This window comes from Solanum verrucosum, unplaced genomic scaffold (genome assembly GCF_900185275.1).
Source record: "Solanum verrucosum unplaced genomic scaffold, falcon-dt-bn FXZP01000084.1, whole genome shotgun sequence".
Classification (NCBI taxonomy): domain Eukaryota; kingdom Viridiplantae; phylum Streptophyta; class Magnoliopsida; order Solanales; family Solanaceae; genus Solanum; species Solanum verrucosum.
The window spans coordinates 1,350,752-1,368,677 of NW_026019846.1; the positions used below are offsets into that span (position 1 = coordinate 1,350,752).

The window sequence follows — 17,926 nt, forward strand, 5'->3', positions numbered from 1 at the left end:
CATTGCATCTCTGGTATATGTCAGATAGTGACCTTATTCCTCTCACAAGTTGATCATCAACGTTCTCAACTGAATCTCGTAGATTGCTTGTGATCTACTTCTGGTTAACTTCTTCCCAATTCCATTGCTCATTCTCCATTAAAAATACATCTCTGCTTACCGTAAATTTTCTTGTATGAGGCTGAAAATTCGGTAAGCTTTGGAGACTGTACAATAACAAAAAAAGACTCCAGGTTCAGCTTTCTTATCTAAGTTGTCCTCTTAACCTGTGTAATATGTGAGAAACACAAACAACCCAAGATTATTAAGTTTTATTATGACTGCTTATACCTGTGCCATTCCTCCAAAAGGTGTCTTGTCTTTTCCTTCACGACTTTTGTAGGTAATCTGTTCAGCAAAAAAACAACAACAATGTTAGCTGATTGAAGCCCATAACTTTTTTGGTAGGCCCTTCTCATATAACAAGCATCTCGACATCTCCATTATCTATCTATCCTTCATTTTACTGACACCATTTTGCTACATAGTAAATGAAACAATGAGTTGATGCTCAATTCCTACATTTTCATAGAACTTTTGAAGATGTGTACTAGGTACCATTATCTGATGTAAGTATTTGAGTCCTGCAACCACTTTGATTTTCTACCAAAGCTTTAAATTTCCAGAACACTTCAGGTACTTCAGAGTTGAACCAGAGAAAATAAATCCAACACATTCATGTCGTATCATCAATAATGAATGCTATTAAATATTTAATTCCGTTAAGAGAAGCAGTCCTATGTGGTCTACACAAATCAATATGGACTAATTGAAGCTTCACTAATGCTCTCAAGGTTGCCTTGGAAAAAGGCATCCTACTTTGCTTTCTCAATTGACATGTGCTGCAAGTTGTGTGTTCGTCCTCCATAAGTGGTAGTCCTGGAACCATATCATTCTTGAGCATGTGCAAGAATGCCCTGTGATGGAAATGTCCGAGTCTCTTGTGCCATACATTTGTTGTCATCTCTTGGCTCGGATAGGCAGTCAACTTTTCCTCCATTTGATCAAAGGAAAAACTCTTTCCTCTCATTTTAACTTGATAGATTTGTTGACCATTTGGATCAAAGATCACACACTTCTTGTCCTCAAACGTAAGCTTAAAACCATTGTCCAAAATTTGTTGTACGCTCAACAGATTTTTATCAAGTTCAGGTGCAAAAAGTACATATGAGATTAACTTTGTACCTGTGTGGCTTTCAATAGCTACTGTGCCTTTCCCTTTGGCCGAAAGATAATCTCCATTACCAATTTTCACTTTAGAGATTGCAGATCTGTCTAACACTCTAAAAATCTCCTCATCATGAGTCATATGATTTGTTCAACCACTATCAATTAACCAGCTTTCGCTTGAACTTCTACTTGCAAAAGAAGTAGACACAAAAAAATGATCTTCTTGTTGGTTTGCAATTTGAGCTCCATTTAATTTTTGTGGTCCTTTTTCTTTGCAAATAATCTCAGCATGACAAATTTTATGACACTTTCTGCATCTCATATCAGGTGTTTTTCAACATTTGAAGTGTGTATGACTCCTCTTCCCAAAATGCTGACATGGTGGATATTTTCCACCTTTGTTGTCGTTGCTAGATTTGCTATCCCTTGCAGCAACTTCTGTTGATGTAGCATAGCTTTTCTTGAACTTTTGCTTACTACTTTGCCTCCCACATTGAATTGATGCCTTGCTTGCATAGCTCCTTCAACAGTTTCCTCATTCCTCATCATTCTTCTTTGTTCCTGTGCTTGCAAGGAGTTTAAAAGTTTAGCCAAATTAATGTTTGACATATTATTTTGTACTTTCCAGTGAAGCAATTGTTGCTTCAAACTCTTCAGGTGAAGTAATAAGGATTTTCTACAAAATCCTTGTATCATAAAGTTCGGCACCAAGTAACTTTACATTATTGGCCAGATAAATATTTGAGTACTCTTTAATTGTCTCATATTCCTTCATTTTTTGCATTTCAAATTCGCTCACCAGGTTTAAGACCTTCATGCATCAAATTCTTTCATCTCCATAATATTCTTTTTTCATAAAGTCGCATATTTCCTTATCCGATTTAAGAGTCGTGATTCCTGAAAAATAGTAGGAGATACTGCAGCATAGAGGCACGCCTTCGTATTCGACTTCCACGTCTTATTCTCTTTGTGAGTTTAAATCTGAGCCATTGTAGGATTGCCTGGTAAAGGAGGAACTTCATAATCCTCCTCTACTGCCTCCCAGAGATCACATGCATCAATGTAGGCTTCCATCCTAACAGCCAAACCTGGTAGTTTTCTCCATCAAAAATTGGTAGAGCAATTGATGAAAAAATACCTTCACCTTCCATTATTCTGCAAGCAAGTTTTATGGAATGGTTTGATTATGTTTGGGTTTTACTCAATATAACTCACAAATTCTCACAAGTTCCTTAAGAATTAAAGGGCTCTGATGGCAATCTTAGTGTTTAACATAAGAGAATAAGAACTGATTGAACAAGAGAAAGGAAAAGTGACTTAGTGATTAATTTGAGACACAATAAAATACATCACAACTTAATTAAGATGATGTAAAGTAATGCTAAAATATCTACTAAAACTAAAATACTACTTGCCGAAATTGAGGAACTAATCCTTAACAATAGCTAACAGAGTTTTAATCTGACTAGGAAACAAAAAACAGCTAAAAAATAGCAATTTATTCTGGTGTGCACTTCCTCAACATTCTTCTGCCCTACGTCATCTTCTAGCTTGAATTTAGGTAATGTAGTTCTAGAAGACAACTGCAACACTAATATTAATTTCTTTTTTTTTTGTAATTTTTTTTTCAAAGTGAAAAATAAACCAAAAGCCATTGTGCCTTTAGCCGATTGGGAGGACTCCCTAGAAATTCCTTGTTTAGAGAAAGTTGTACAATCAATGAAAAGAGCGGACAATACGATTACTGAGAGTGAGAAGTCACACATTCTCGAGGAAAAGCAGATGGCGAAAGGCCTGGCAAGCACAAAAGCTCGATCGGGCCTTACTAACTAATTTTTTTTTTGGAATTTCTGGTTTTAATAAATGCATAAAAACTTCTGAAAGAAGAAATCTTTTTGTGTTTTCTCCACTTTTATAATGTAAAAGTCAAAGGATAAAATTTTCTTTAATTTCATTGATCATTCTGAAATTGGTCAACATAAAAAAACCTTTCAAATAAATGCAATTTTTAGATAGCACATAAAATCATCTAAGTGTTAAAATAAGAGATAGATATATGTCCTAGATGGACCCGACCCCTATGTTGAATCCTACTAAGTCAAATTCAAATGATGCAAGTGGAGACTAATAGGAATAATCATGTTTGTTTAGTTCTATTAGGTTCAAACCTGATAGGGGAAGGTGTCAAGACTGACTCGAGTGGAAAACTGGAGCTAGAGAGGGCCATCTTATCGGTAATAGCATTATTCCGACTTTATTGTTAGTCCAATCATGTCTACCTTGTGTTACTAATTATCCTTCACTAGGTTTCAAAATGCTCTGGCTTTATCTTAATAGAAAGTAGGATGCATATCTGGATTCACATAAACATGTGTGAATAGTTTTGAGAGACTCAAAGGGAGCGCACGAGAGAAAAAAATATATAATATAGTTCAATAATATTAAAGCGATAAATGTGCAAGCAGGTATGATGACAAGTTAATATTCAATCATTCAGTAAGAATAATTTTGATGATTAACAAAGTGGACCAGGTTCTAAAGGTTGGTTGCAGAGTGAAGGCGCTAGTGAATAGCTTGGAATCCCCGTAAGGTTTTAAAAAAAGGAAAAGCCGACCTATTGAAGATCTACTTTTCCTGTGGGACTCAACTAGGGTTTTCAGATGTGCAAATCATGATGACTATAAAAGGAGAAGTCGCATAATCAAACAATGGCTTTTCCACAAACTAAATACCAATATCTTCGTTAAAAGGCAAGAGATGCCAGAGGAAACATACTACAGTTAAAGTAAAAATAACTAGAGTTAGGTTTTCTTTTGAAGGAATTTATTGTTAATGTGACTAAGAATCATTATTGAATTGTATTAGCAAAAATGAGTTTGTGAGAGTTGTAATATAAAGTTGTTGAAACTTTTTGGATAGTAGAGATATCAGTTAGAGTTAATTGTTGGAGTTGGGATACTAGATTTAGTTCCTTAGATTATAGAGTTTTAATATGAAATTTCTCTTTGATGTTATTGAGAAATTGCTGGAAATCCTACATGTTGTAGGTTGTGATTTTTCTTCCCTTGATCATGGAGGTTTTCCATGATAAACGTTTGAATTCTTCCATGTTATCTATTTATGTTAAAGTGTTACAAGAATCATGTTCTTGTATCAAATAGGTGGTATAGGTTTCTTCAAGTTAGTATTAGAGCATGTCTTTTTGTTCAAAAGAATAAAACTTGAAGATGATCAATGGTTGCACTACATACTGGACAAGAAGGAGTGTCAAAAACAATACTATACCACTATTCAATGGAAAATTTTTATGGATGGTGGAGAAAATAAAATGATGGATTATGTGATAGGAGAAGATCTAGATATCTGGAGTGTTATTCTAGATTATGTGAAGAGTGGATTAGACTGACAAATTGGTAGTTAAAAACAATGCAATGCTAAAGACAAAAAAATCTTGATATGTAGAGTAGGTCCTGATGAAGTCAATAGAGTTTCAGCATGTCTAGATGATAAGGTGATATGACACACTTTGCAAATGGAATATGAGGGAACAAGTCAAGTCAAGAAGTCAAAGATTTATAATTTGAATAGACAGTGTGAACTGCTTAGGATGATGGAGGGTGAGATTATTCAAGACATTCACACTAGATTCATTTCTATCATTAATGAAATCTATTCATTGGAGAAGTGATTCCTACAGGGAAGGTTATCAGAAAACTTTCGAGTGTTCTTCTTGAATCTTAGGAAAGCTTATTAACGCTCAACTACACCTCATCCAATACTAGGTGTAGACGATCGTAATCTAGTATAAACCCAACAAGTGAGTTAGGATCGATCCAACAGGGAGCAGTATAATTTCGAATTCAATTATGAAGTTATAAACATGATATAAATGATTGTAGGAATAGAAATTATCGGAGACTCTTAATTAAATAAAAAAATGTTGTCATAAATGTTAGGTGGGGGATTTCTTTTATATTAGACAACAGTCACAACCACAACAATCAACAAGAGTAATCAAATGATTGAGATGTACTTGGAGGAATGACCGACTAATTACCAATTCTTGCTAAATGGGTGCTAGATGATTGCTAAAAGTTACTAAATCTTCATGGGTAGGATAGACCTTAGCTGAGATAATGTTTTCTCAAACAACTACCTCGCTTCAATTGAGTTCTTTCGAACCTCAACAGGCTAAATATGAAAACCAGCCCACAACCTCATTACATCTACTCTCTCGAGCTAGATAGGTAGAATGGGACTTAGGATTCACTCTCTCAAGCAGAACCCACAATGACCCAATCACTACGAATGCTAATTTATCACCTTGATTTTACACCTCTCTCTCAAGCAAGCATAAAACACTAAATCACATTGAAATAAACATTTAATAAAGCAATTTAACAGCAGAAATAAATTAGAACCACTTCAAATTAGCACTACAATCAATAATTTCTAACACCCACTTAGCTAAATTAAGCAATTAGTCACATGGTCAAACCCCAAAGAATGGGGTTTTAGCTAATCATCATAAAAGTGAAAATTCAATACCGATTACATGCTCCATAGCTGGATACTGATTTTCAAAATCTAAAGATGAATAAATCTTGCTTCAATTTCAACACCCAACTCGAAACCTACTTGAAAAAATGCTTCGAAACCAACAAGAACAGTGTTTTTGTTCTAGGCCTCTATTTTCACAATGTTTTCAATACATTCTCTCTCCTCAAAATATCAATTTATATTGATCCAAAATTTGGCCCTTTTTTTGGGGCCAATTGGTGAAGCAAGACGGGCTTCGCCGATAGGTCGGCGATTCGCCAATCGCCCCTGTCCATCGCCTCCTTGTTTCATGTTTTCATCCAATATGCACTGTAACTTTAGGAGAGCTATATCGGGATCACCGATTGATTCCGCGATGCGCCCTTTGTTCCTTTGGATCGCCAATTTACTTGTATCTTTACTACTCATTCTGTAACTTTGAGCGGTCTAACATCTCTTCACCGATTCATTCGGCGAGTTGCCACTATGAAACATAGTTGACCCAAATTTCTCTTGTCTCAGAAGTGGTGTACTATAAAATTAGGTTGGATAAATACTCTCGGCGAACCGCCGAGTGGTTGTGGCGATCACCATGATCGCTCTTCTCCACTTCTTTGGCTTGTTAGTTCCTTTTTGTCCAGTGGTGTCCTTGCCTTGCTCCTGAGCCTTAAATGATGCAAATCAACATAAATTAGGCATTTGAGGACACTAAAACTATCAAAACTAACCCTAAATGAGTCAAAATCTCAGATTCATCAAGACCCCAACTTAAACTTTTGCTTTTCCTCAAGTAAAACTCAAGATCAACAGTTCAATAAGGATGTCTACAAGCAGTGCTTCATAATACTCAACATGAATGCACACAACAAGGTTCAAACTACACATACAATGCTCAATTATGCACTCAAAGATTCAAACTGTGACTCACCATCATCAAGTGTACTCAAGCTCACAATGCTTGCTCTAAATGAAAGTTCAAGCTCAACAAAGGTACTCAAATACCCTCACAACAAAGATGATTCCATAATCACACAAAATACAACTCTCACACTCACAAAGATGAACACATGCATGACTCCACCCATATGCTAGCCCTTATTTTCCAATCAACATTCATTTCAGCTCACTAAAGATCACAAAGGTATTTTCAAGGCTTGTAACAGGGCTAAGTGTAAAAGTATGGTCATTTAGGCTTAGTGTCTTCTACCTTCATGATGTATGGCCTTAAATTCACTCTTTTTCCTTCTCATTTAAGCATGTTCAAACTCCACCCCATTATTTAACTCAATCATGAATTACCGGATACCCCATTTCTTGTGCAATTTTAACCACTTTATTTCACAACTTTTTCTCTTTTTCAGTCATTTTATTTTCTTTTCAATTCCTTTATTTCCCTTTTTTTTAAAAGGAGGGGTTCCATCTTTTTCAAAACAATCGATCAAATGGGAAGTTCTTCACAATTCTTGACTTTCCTTCCATTTCACCACACCCCCAACTTAGGATTTTGGCCTAAGTTGACTATTCAAACAAACCACAACTTCATGAAGGTTATGGGTGATGGGATAAAGAGGTCAAAGTTGTTCAAGTTCTTTTTTCAAGAAAAAAGATAGGCTCAAAAGGTTCCAAGCTAGGTTCACACATCTCACAAGGTTGGTCACAAAGAGGTATATTGTCAAATTGGCTCACTATTCAAAATTCTTGCCTAAGATCATTTTAATTGCGCTTCACTCAATCAATCAGACCAACGAGGCAAGTTCTAGGTGTCATCAAGCACAATATTCAAGACAACCTCACCACACACGACATTGATACAATTATCAAGCAAGACTCTGCACATTCTAGCTAGCATGCAATGTTAATCACAAGACACTTCATCGATAATCGGCTAGTCACAACAAGATGCTCAAAGTTCACATATTGTCTATGTAAATTTGTTTGCCTCATCGAATACACACATTCATGTCGCTCAATTAAGAGCACTATTCAGGTCATCGGTATTGACCACAACCGTCACTTAAAAATTTCAAGAGAACAACAAGTAACCACCCCACCAAAAAGAAATAAACATTGTCCTCAATCTAGTCAAAGAACACAACCCCAAATAATAAAAAGACAATATAAATAGAAATAAAAACAAGAGGCACTGGCACTAAACAAACATAGTAGGGTGAGAAGGAATCTTCACTAGGTGGTCATTCGGCAAACCGCCGAACTACATGTAACTGGCTGAAATATCCAGCCTCGTACCGCTCCAATTTGGGCAGAAAGGCGATCGAGATCGGGTGCGCAGAACAACATCGGTGCATCGTCTAGTATGCTTGTAACATTGCCAAAATTTCAGGGACTCTGACCCTGAAGGATTGTGTAACGGGTGGAGAAAGTCGGGCTCACCCAATCATTTCGGTGCAACGCCTAGTGGTCTGAATACATCACCAAATATTCCGGTATCTCAGTTCACTTTTGATGCCACAAAAGCGAGCAAAGTCGTGATCACCCATACTTGCACATTGAGCACACATTATTCAAAACCACTAACACTTGGGTTGTCTCCCAAAAAGCGCCTTATTTAATATCGTGGCACGACGTGGAAATGATTTCAAGCATCTTCCAAATACACCACTTTAATCACAGAAATCTCATGGCATTCTCCAAAATGTAACTTCAAGCTTGCCCATTCAGCTTGAAGGCCAGACCTTCCTTACCTTCGACTTCAATGGCCCTATTCGTGAACACTAGTGTCACTTTAAATGGACCGGACCACTTCGACTTGAGCTTTCCCCAAAAGAGTCTTAGTCGAGAATTGTACAACACCACAAAGTCTCCAACTCGAAAGTCTCTCTTAAGGATTTTAGAGTCATGCCATTTCTTCATTGTCTCCTTGTAGAGAGCTGAACTTTTATATGCCCTAAACCTGAATTCTTCCATTTTGTTTAGCTGATCTACTCTCCCTTTCGAAGCATTACCCAATCAAGATTTAATGCCTTCAATGCCCATAGTGCTTTATGTTCAAGTTCAATCGGTAGGTGACAAGATTTCCCAAAAACAAGATGATACAGGGACATGTCGATTGGTGTCTTGTAAGCAGTGCGATACGCCCAAAGAGCATCATCTAGCTTTCGAAACCAATCTATCCTATTTGCATTGACGGTCTTAGCTAAGATACTCTTAATCTCCTAATTTGAAACCTTGAATGGCCACTCGTTTGAGGATGATATGACATTGCCACTTTATGTCACTCTGTATTTACTCAATGCGGATGCAAATAGCTGGTTGCAAATATGCAAACCTCCATCACTAATTATAGCCTGAGGGGTGCCAAATCTTGCAAAGATGTAGCATTTTAAGAATTGAACAACACTCTTCCCTTCATTGTTGGGTAGTGCCACGGATTCCACCCATTTAGAAACATAATCCGCAGCCACTAAAATATATTTATTAAAAAATGAGCTCACAAACGGCCCCATGAAATCTATTCCCTATACATTGAATAACTTAACTTCCAGAATAGGCTTAAGAGGCAACCCATGCCTTCTGGATAACCCACCTTGTTTTTGGAATTGTATGCATTTCTTGACAAATTCATAAGCATCTTTGTAGAGGTATGGCCAGTTGTAACCACTTTGAAGAATTTTAGCGGTTGTTCGCACACTACTATAATGACCACCAACCAGCGAAGCATGATAACCATTTAGAATTTTATTGACTTCCTCTTTCGGCACACATCGTCAAGTAATATGGTCTGCACATTCTCTGAATAGATATGGTTCATCCCAGAAATATCTTTTGACATCGAACAAGAACCATTTTTGTTGAAAGAAGTTCAGGTCTCCCGGCATTAACCCAATTACCACATAGTTAGCAAAATCGGCATACCAAGGAGTCTGAATAAGAGTGACCATGAATACCTGCTCATTTGGAAATGAGTCATTTATGTCAAACTCAATCTCATCTTTTCCTTTTCCCTCCAACCTAGATAGGTGATTGGCCACCTGATTTTCGCAACCTCTTCTATCCTTGACTTCAAAGTCAAATTCTTGCAATAATAACACCCATCTTATCAACCGTGGTGTAGCATCTTTCTGTGCCATCAAGTACCGCAGGGCTGCATGATTAGTGTGAACTACCACTTTGGTGCCTAGCAAGTGTGCCCGAAATTTCTCAAATGCATATACCACCGCAAGTAACTCTTGCTCTATAACTGCGTAGTTAAATTGAGCACCATTTAATGTTTTTCTTGCGTAATAGATTGGATGGAATAGCTTATTGCTCTTTTGACCCAAAATAATTCCCAATGCAGTTCCACTTGCATCACACATCACTTCAAATGATTCCGACCAATCTAGGCTAATAATCACCGGGGTAAAGATTAATTTCTCTTTCAAACACTTGAATGCTGCCATACATGCGCCATCAAAGTCAAATTTTTCCTCCTTCTCCAATAGTTTTCACAATGGAAGTGCAATTTTTGAGAAGTCTTTGATGAATCTCCGGTAGAACTCGGCATGCCCCAAGAAACTACGAATACCTTTTACCGAGATTGGTGGTGGTAGCTTCTCAATTACCTTAATCTTTGCCTTGTCAACCTCCAACCCCTTTTGTGATACCTTGTGACCCAAAACTATACCTTCCCTAACCATGAAGCATTTCTCCCAATTTAAGCCTAAATTGGTCTCCACATATCTTTGAACAGACTGCCCAAGGTATGCCAAACATGTTTCAAAAGAATCACCCACAACTGAGAAGTCATCCATGAAGAATTCCATTGAATCTTCTACCATGTTAGCAAAAATAGACAGCATACAACGTTGAAACGCTGCCGGGGCATTACACAACTCGAAATGAATCCTTTTAAAAGTTGAAGTACCATAAGGACAAGTTAACGTGGTTTTCTCTTGATCTTTTGGTGCAATAGAGATTTTATTATACCCGAAATAACCATCCAAGAAGAAATACCATCCATGCTCCGAAAGCTGATCGAGCATTTGATCCATAGAAGGCATGGGAAAGTGATTTTTTTTCGTCCATAAATTTAGATTCCAATAATCCATACACACCGTCCATCCGATTATTGTTCACATAGAAACAAGTTCCCCTTTTTCATTTGGGACTACTGTGATACCACCTTTTTTTGGTACACATTGCACCGGACTGACCCATTTACTATCTGCAATAGAGATCACACCTTCATCTAACCATTTGTTATCTCCTTTTTCACCACCTCTTGCATTGGTGGGTTTAATCTCCTTTGATGTTCGACACTCGGTTTTCACTCACTATCAAGTTGAATCATGTGAGTGCAAATGCTGGGTGGAATGCCCACAATGTCAATGATAGTCCACCCTATAGCCTTGACGTACCTTTTCAATACCTCAAGAAGCAATTTTACTTGCCATTCAAGCAAGTCAGCTGCAATTATAATGGGCAAGTTGTTGTTTTCCCCCAAGAATGCATATCGAAGATGAGCGGGAAGCATTTTCAACTCAAGCTTTGGTGGTTCCTCCGTGGATGATTTGGCGGGAGGATTTTCTCAATTCTTTAGATCAATATCTAGCTTTACTGGTTTGCTTGAGTATTCACCTAATCGCGACAGAGCAACTACCACTTCATCATACCCTTGAACTTCAGTCTCATCATAATTTGTAAGAATAGCCTCAAGAGGTTCAATCATACACATCAAATGGTTCACACTTGCCACTTCTTTATCAATTACATCAATCGTTGAAACCACATGAATATCACTTGGGTGTTTAATTGATTTGCACATTGAAGGTGACCTCCTCTTTGTTTACCCGGAACTCCAGTTCCCTGATTTCAACATCCACTAGTGCTCTTCCGGTTGCTAAAAATGGTCTTCCCAAAATAATGGGAATTTCAGCATCAATCTCACAATCAAGAATAACAAAATCAGCCGGAAAGATGAATTGATCAACCTTCACCAATATGTCATAGAGTATCCCAACGGGGTGCTTGGTTGACCTATCCGCCATAAGAAGCCGCATTGTTGTGGATTTCGGTTCACCCAACCCAAGTTGTTTATAGATTGCATAGGGCATTAGATTTATACTTGCCCCAAAATCACATAGAGCTTTAGCAAATTGAAGCATACCGATAGTGCATGTGATGGTGAATTCCCCCGGATCTTCTTTCTTTGTAATCGTCTCACTAGTCATAATGACACTACAATTATGAGAAAATTTGATTGTCTCGAAGTCCATGCTTCTCTTCTTGGTGACTAGCTCCTTCATGAATTTGGCATAACCCAACATCTCCAACAATGCTTCCACTAATGTTAGATTTATATAAAGTATCTTGAAAACTAATAGAAACTTCTTGAATTTCTCATCCTCATTTTTCTTCTTGAGACGTTGAGGAAATAAGGGAGCTATTTTGGGAAGAGGTTGCACTATATTTGGGATTGAAGTAGCCTTTTCTTTAGCTTTTTGCAACTCTTCATCGAGGCTTTGCTTATGACTTTCCTCCTTCTATTTAACATTCCAAAAACTAGTAGACTAAACTAGGGCCTATCATAAGGGTTAGAATTGTAAATAACTCCCAATACTCAATGTATATGTTTTTGGGTCTAAACATCAAGGTACGACCTCTCCAAGGACCAACAAAGGGTCCTTGAGGAGGACCCTAGAATGTCCCAAAAGTCAGCAGATCCAACTAGGAAACCCATACCATGTGGATAGACCCACGCCCCTTAGGCGGGTAGCGTGGGTGAGGCTTCCTTGGAATTGCCTAAGGCAATAGCCATGGGAAGGACCCATACCTCGTGGATGTGTCCACGCCACGTGGCTTGGCTCCGTAGTTAAGACCTCTTTTTTTCAAGCTCTAGACCATGAACCACTCCTAACCAGGATTGGCCATTGTCCCACCCATGGTTCGTGGGTCGTGGAGTCATGGGTCAAGGCTAGAAAATGGTTTTTTTGTTAAGTCTTGGGGGTTAAGTCTAGGGGTGTTTTGGGGTTTTAATTAACATTAAATGTCATCATTTTAAACTAAATTAGACTAACTATATAATATTTTTAAGTCCCTAAACTAAGTCATCCAAATCATAATTTCCAAATTCACAAATCAAAAACCAACTTCTCCCAAAGCTCTCTCTCTAGAACTCCAAGGAAGAAGAAGAAAAAGATCAAGCTAGGGTTTGATGAAGGAGGATTTTTCACTCAATTTCTTTGGAGAATCATAACTAAGGTATGGTAGTCCTTCATCCATGGATTCCCTCCAAACCCCAATTTCAAAGCTAGAAATCCCAAAAGTTAGGGTTTTATTTCAATCTCATGGATTCCTTTCAAATTCGTTTTTAATGATTGAATTATATTTTATTATGGATAAATTGATGATTTTATATGATTTTAGGTTGAATTCCCCAAGAATCCCTGAATTCCCCTAATTTCCCAAATTGGATCTCAAAGTGTGGGTATTGATTGATGCAAGTAAAATATTATAGAATTGAGAATGTAGTAATTGAACTACTTGAATTATGATATAGTCCATGTCTAATGTAGTAATTCTAGATGTGTTGATGGAATATGATCTAAGGTCCTTTAAGGGCAAAGTATGAGAATTATGCATGATTATGAGGTATATGTATATGCTTTATGAACACTTTGAGAGTAAAGTGAATATGATTATGATCTAGTTGTTGTGTTGTTGGATTGTTATCCTCATGCACATATTTATGTATGAATATGATATGATGTGAAAGGTTTGTCACATGTAGTGATTCTAAGGGTGGAATACAAGTCTCACCTATTGAATCTATGAGCTTTAGTAGGAGTTATGTTGGATTGAGTGTCAAGACATTCTTCCATTATTATGAACTTAAGTCAAGACTTAATATGAACTCCATGGGAATCAATTCTTAGCACCGATAGGGTATTGATATGAGATGGAAGCCCTCAAATTAGTAGATGTCAAGTTTCTAGGAGCAAACTCTTGGGATGGAAGCCCTCACGATAGTAGATGCCAGGTTTTTCTAGTAGCAATCCCCTTATCCTATAAACTATTTGCCCACATAGGTCTTTAGCTAGTGGATCCACCTAAGCTAAGAGTATGGTTCTACCTTATGCAAGTTGGACAACCCCTTTTCAGTGTGGGGTAGACACTAGCTCACATGGTCTATGTCGGTTAAGTCTTATCCCATTACGATAGTATGAACAAGAACATGAGATATGAACTATAGTTACTCAAGAAGCTTTACTTAGTATGGGTGGGATTATGGGATCTTATTCTTGCATTGCACAAGTATGCTTTGAGGGTATTTATGGTATGTTTCCATTATGTTATGATGATCTATATGTTGAATATGCTTATGACTTATGCTTTTACATTAATCTTTATGATGATCCTTAAACTTGGTAAAGTGCATGCTTCTCAACTAAAATGTCCCTTTTAGCATGTTTTCAAGGTTTTATGCATGGCTATCATACTTAGTGCATTTTTGTACTAACCCATATTTTCCTACATTTTCCCAAGTGTAGGGTCAGGTTCTTGAGGCGGTTATCATTTGATTCGAGCTTGGATTTGACTATTCTCCTTGCTTGTGGTGAGTCCTCACGATTCGAGGATGGGAGATTCACTTTGAGTTTCATCCTTGTATTTTCACTTTTGGATTATGTTGTTTTGGGTTGTGACCCTATTTTTGAATCAATTATTGTAATAAATGGCTAATTGAGAAAAGTCTAGACTTTCGCTTTTATTTTATGAAACTTTTGGGCTTAAATGTGTTTTTACTCTTATTGTTGTAATGATTTAAGTTATGATATGCTAAGTGGCTTACATGGTGCCTTTAGGGGTGCTATGTGCCTTGTTACATCTAGGGGGTACCCTTGGGTCGTGACAAACTTGGTAATTAGAGCACAAGGTTTAGAATGATTCTACGATGATGTCTCATAAGCCATGTCTAGTAGAGTCTTGTTCATGAGTGTGAAGCGCGCCACATTTATGAATGAGAGGCTATAAGACTTTAGGAAATTTCACTTCTTCAATAAATCTTAAGTCGTGCCTTAGAGTTTAACTTTATAAAACTCCTTCTCCTAATCCTTCTTTTGTGTCTTCAGGCTATTAATACACGAAGGGCTGACACTGGAAGAATGGAGGGTGGCAATGTTAATGAGGAAGCTTTTCAAGGTAATAAAGCTCCTCAACTTAACCAAGCTTCGGTTGATCCCGTCGTGTAAAATATGACCCATGCAAAGTTTTGGTCTACTATCCAAATGTTGGCTCAAGTCGTGATGGCTCAAGCCAATAAAGAAGTGGTAGCTCCGGTCAATCCTACTATGAATTCCGTGACTTCTAGATTGAGCAATTTTACCAGAATGAACCCTCTCGTGTTTCTTGGTTCCCTCAAGAATTTTTGGAAGAGGTTTATAAAATAATTGATGCCATGGGGGTTATTTCGGTAGAGAAAGTTGATTTAGCCGCTTACAAATTGAAGAGTGTTTCTCATGTATGGTATACTCGATAGAAGAACAATAGGACGGTAGGAGTGGGTCCAATAGAGTGAGAAGTGTTCAAATCGGCGTTCCTTGATAGGTTCTTTCCCCGAGAGTTGAGGGAGGCTAGGGTGGAGTAATTCATTAACCTTCATCAATGAGGTATGAGTGTTCAAGAATATTTCGTAAAGTTTACTCAATTGTCCAAGTATGCTCCGGCTATGGTGGCGGATTCAAGGAATATGTTGAGTAGGTATTTGATGGGTGTGTCCAAAGTGTAAAGAAAAGAATGTCGTACGACAATGCTTCTTCATGATATGGATATCTCATGTCTTATGGTGTATGCTGATGAGTCCGAGATTTGGACTCATTTAGGGCTTATTTACAATTATTTAGTGTCCTTAAATGCTTATTTTTTGCAAATAACTGATGTAAAATCCTTGATTTCTAGGCATATGTATTGAGGAACAAAGCTAGGACAATAAAGACAACATGAACGAAAAAGAGAAGGGAAAAACAAGCCTGATGATCGCCGATGTCACTTGGCGAGTCGCCAAGTTGTCCCTCTACCACCTAAAAATATAGAATGCGGAGGCTGGATTAGGAATCATTTCGGTTATCAGCAGTTCCATTTGGCGTGGCACCGATTGCATCGGCGATGGATGACCATGTCGCCGAAAGCACCAATGGAGACCCAAAAAATCACAGATGGGTGAGACAAAAGATAGAAGGGCGCTTCGTGGAATGAAATGGCGATCCAGAGTTTTCTCGCATAAAATTATAGTAGTCGGGTGAAGAAAATGTGAAGCAGGAAGGCGAGACGAAAGGACAATCGACGAGTCGCTGAATGGTCGGTGAAGCCCGACTTTTCACATCGACTGGACCCAAAAAGTCACACCAGATTTTGTATAAATTGATTTTTGCATGAGAGAGAAAGCATTCAGAAATCGTGAGGAACAAACAATAGAGAGCAAAATATTGTTATTTTTGATTTGAGGTGATTTCTAGCAAGATTCTCTATTTGGGTTATGTAATAGAGGTCATATTATAAAATTTTAGCTTCCAAACTTCATTTTACCTAGCTATAAAAAACATGTCAAGTATTGAATTTCATTTTTTTTTATCATGGTTGGCTAAAACCCTAACCTTGGGGGTTCGACAAATGTGACTAATTGTTGCATTTGACTAAGTGGGTGTCATCAATTAGCGAATTGTGGTGTTAATTTGAAGTGGGTTTGAATTATCATCGTGGTTTAAATTCATTATTGCATGCTTATTGCAATATAGTTTAGAGCTTCATGCTTGCTCGAGAGAGAAGCATGTAACTAATGTGATAATTGGGCATCCTTAGTAGTGGGTCATTGTGGTTTCATCTTGAGAAAGTGAAGATCAATATTCAACCTTTGTGTCTAGCTCGAAAGAGTAGACTTGATGAGAAGGTGGGCTGGGCATCTTATAGTTAGTGATGAAGTTCGAGAGAATTCATCATAAATAAGGTAAATATTCGAGAGAAAATTGCTTTACTTATAACCTACTTTACCCACAACAACTTGACATTGTTGGTAATGATGTTCACCCACTAAGTTGAATTCAATAGTTGGTTAGTCAACCCCCCAAGTGTTTCCTCGTTATTTGATTGTTACGTTTTGATTGCTGAAGTGGGTTAGTAACTACAACCTAGAATTTGAATTCTAAAATCTTTTAAGTGTGGCGCTTGTTCAGCTGAGAAGATCATTGTCATACTTTCATATTTGAATTCACAAGAAAGCTACTCTTTGTGGGATCGACCCCAACTCATATAGTTGGGTTTATACTGATTTATGACCGTTGACGATTAAAATTGGATGAAGTGTCTTTGAGCGTTAATCAAAATGGCGCCGCTGTCGGGGAGTAGCGTTGTTTAGAGTTTTTTTTATCAATTTTTGACTTGTGAATCTGTCGGCTATAGTTGAATTGATTTAGGTGGCTTTGTGCTAGTGTTGAGTGCGGTGACTAGAAGTAAGAATGAGTGAAGCAGAGGTGGATGGTAGCCAAGCAGGTCATCGGGACGGTATCAATGATATCAATAGTGTTTACACCCCAACTCAACTAGGTGAAATGGGTGCAATTTTCCTACCACTAACTAATGGTAATGCAATATTTGAGGTCACTAGCACGACTCTTCTTCTCCCCCAAATGAGGGAACTCTATGGAGGGCTAGACCATGAAGATCCACATGAGCATGTAAGAAATTTTATAGAGGTGTGCAGCCCATTTTCATTCAAGAATGTGTCACAAGAGTCAATCCGACTCAGGTTATTTTCACTATCTCTGGCAGGGAGGGTAGAAAGTGGTTCGCTGAGCTACCAAGAAATTCCATCACATTATAGGATGAGCTAATTGTGGAATTCAATACAAGATTCTTTCCCCCCCCCCCCCCCCCCAATCAAGGATGATGAAACTCAGAGATAACATTCAAGATTTTAAGTGATTAGAGGGTGAACCCATCCACGAAACATAGGTGAGGTTCAAGAAACTCTTACTTCAATGCCCAACTAATGGTCTACCAAACGATTTGCTACTCCAATTTTTTTTACCGGAGTCTTGATTCGGTTAATAAAGGAGTGGCTGACCAATTAGTTCAAAGGGGAATACTGTTGCAATTATTTGAGGTGGCTTCGTTTCATCTTGATGATATGACTAATATAAATCAAGCGTGGTATACTCAAGAAGATCAAGTTTCACCTTTGTGTTTT

General features: G+C 37.7%; 1 protein-coding gene and 1 non-coding gene across 2 annotated transcripts in view; one reads left to right on the forward strand and one right to left on the reverse strand.

The window, feature by feature from the left end:
- The window catches only part of LOC125816838 (chromatin remodeling protein EBS-like), a 950,056-nt gene that overhangs the window by 122,621 nt on the left and 809,509 nt on the right, over positions 1 to 17,926 (forward strand). The gene's annotated exons all lie outside the window — the stretch shown is intronic.
- LOC125817223 (small nucleolar RNA R71) lies at positions 17,629 to 17,735 on the reverse strand. The gene has a single exon (XR_007442282.1). It is a non-coding gene; the product is annotated as a small nucleolar RNA R71 (small nucleolar RNA).